Source organism: Octopus bimaculoides, chromosome 14 (assembly GCF_001194135.2).
Source record: "Octopus bimaculoides isolate UCB-OBI-ISO-001 chromosome 14, ASM119413v2, whole genome shotgun sequence".
NCBI classification, from domain to species: Eukaryota; Metazoa; Mollusca; class Cephalopoda; order Octopoda; family Octopodidae; genus Octopus; species Octopus bimaculoides.
Window position 1 is genome coordinate 35,845,457 of NC_068994.1, and position 2,500 is coordinate 35,847,956.

At 27.0% G+C, this 2,500-nt stretch overlaps 1 protein-coding gene across 7 annotated transcripts in view; it reads right to left on the reverse strand.

The window, feature by feature from the left end:
* Nucleotides 1-2,500, reverse strand: part of LOC106868934 (protocadherin beta-15) — a 165,989-nt gene that overhangs the window by 148,977 nt on the left and 14,512 nt on the right. For 3 of the 7 annotated variants that reach the window (XR_008265537.1, XM_014914407.2, XM_014914408.2), the window contains exon 1: nucleotides 1,072-1,474. The exons of 1 other annotated variant lie outside the window; for it this stretch is intronic. The gene's annotated coding sequence lies outside the window, so the exon portion shown is untranslated. Of the gene's footprint in view, nucleotides 1-1,071; nucleotides 1,476-2,500 lie in introns of those variants that run through there. 3 more of the 7 variants (XM_052973082.1, XM_052973081.1, XM_014914402.2) reach the window with 2 other exon arrangements.

Here is a 2,500-nt window from a genome sequence, read left to right on the forward strand (position 1 = left end):
TAATAATAATAATAATAATAATAATAATAATAATAATAATAATAATAATAATAATAATAATAATAATAATAATAATAATAATAATAATAATAGTAAGAAGAAGAAGAAGAAGAGCAACAACAACAACAACAACTAGAATAATGACAAAAATTATACAGCTATAATGAATAATAATATTCCAATATAAAAATGTAATTTTTTGTTAATTTTCCTATTGGTTACTGAACTGACTTCCCTGTTGCTTAGGTCAACTTATACCAATTTTCTGTTTCCTCTATGTTTATGCATGTGAGTGCACGTGTGAGTGCAAATATATGATTGTGTATGAATGTGTGCATGTGTCTATGTATTTGTGTATGAGTGTGTATAGATATGTGCATGTTTAAGAGAGTTTTTAGAAAGAATGTTTTAAAAGATTTTCAAACAGCATGTGTAGGGATGTTTGTGAATGGTATTTGTCAATTTTTTAATTATATTTTGTTATTTGAAATTCCCTAGTAAAGTTAAAGTTGGCATCTGCACACACACATACACGCACACATGTATATCTATATATATATATATATATATATATAAACACATATCTGTGTGTTTATATATATACATTTATACATACATGTATCCATGTATGTATTTATATATATATTTCTATATCTATGTCTATCTATCTATCTATCTATCTATATGTCTATCTATCTATATATATATATATATATATATATATATATATATATATATATATATATATATATATATATATATATATATATATATACATGTATGTATGTATATATATATTCATATATATACATATATATATATATATATATATATATAGAGAGAGAGAGAGAGAGAGAGAGAGATAGATAGATAGATAGATAGATAGATACACACATGCATACATGAATATGTACATACCTACATTCAAACATATATATAAATATATGTATATATGTGTGTATGTATGTGGTTGTGTCTTTGTGCCTGTATGTAAGTATGTCTAATTGTAGTTTGACTGGAAGGAAGGAGATGAAGAAGATTTAAATGGATCAAAATTTTAAAGAAACTCACACTAAATTTTTGGTCAGATCCTGTCCAGCGTTGGTTAGTTGAGTGTGATGTGTATCCTTTTGTAGAGTTGTACATTGAATGCTGGCTGCTGTTTTATGCTGCCTGTGTTGTGTGTTGGCTTGGTCTGTTAGTGATGGATATAGATAACAGCGAGTGAATGAATGAGTGAGTGAGTGTGTCAATGAATGACTGAGCAAGTGAGTGAATGAAGAGTGATAAGGAAAGAAAGAAAGAAATTCTGAGACAGTAAAGAGACAGTAAAACTATGATAATTTCAAAAAAAAAAGAGGGAAAAGAAAGAAAAATGAATGTAAGAGAAAGAGAACAAGTAACAAAACACAGGGATAGAAACAGAGAGAGAGAGAAGGAGAGAGGAGAAAATGCAAGCAAGATAGATAGATAGAGCAGTAAAGGAGGCGAAAAAGAAAGAGAGAAAGTAAAAGAGGCGGGGAAGAGGGAGAAAGAATTCTGAAATCCTATGAAGTATAGTGTGTATGTAATGTCTGCTGCAACCAATGACAGGCTGTTTATGGTTCCCATGGAAGGGAAATGGAAACGAAGCTTTGGATTTCTGCTACACAAAAGTAGATTTAATGTATAAAATAAAGTAAAATAAGGAATAATAACAAAAGTAAAAAAAAAAAAAAAATTTTTAAATAGCAAGAAAAAATAGAGTCATTTATAATCCTATAAATACACACCACATCACGTACATGCATATTTTTATTCAAGTTAAGTTTTTACTCTCCTAATGTTATCTTAAAATAATTTCTTTTTTATTACTTTTTTATATTTCTACAGCATAATTTTTTTTTTTTAGATGTATATGTGTATATATATTTATTCTACACTTTGAAAAATAAAGAATATGACTTTAACAAAAATAATAATGATAATAATAATAATAACACCTCCCTCCACCAACTTTTAGCAAATCCAATAAATTTTTTTAATGATTTTTTCTTTTTTTTAAGTTTGTAAAAATAAGCAAAAAGGAGTAAATATAGATGTAAGGAAAAAATGATAAATAAAGCAATATTCATAAAAATATTTCAAACAACCATTTATTTTGTGTTCAACATAGTGTAAATATTCAGTTGATTTTTAAATAACAATTTGAATTAACTTCTAGTCTCTCTTTCCCTTTCATAGACACTCTCTCTCTCTCTCTCTCTCTCCGTCTTTCTATTTCTCTCACACTTTCTCCCTCTCCCTCCCTCTCTCTTTCTCTCTCAACCACTTATATACATTGCATATATGCATGTGAGTTTTGTAAGTATATAAAAACATACACGTACATAAGCAAATATGTATATAGATATAGATAGATAGGTAAATATATATGTGTGTGTATATGCATGTGAGTGTATATCTATCTATCTATCTATCTATCTATCTATCTATATACACACACACAAATATATCTGTG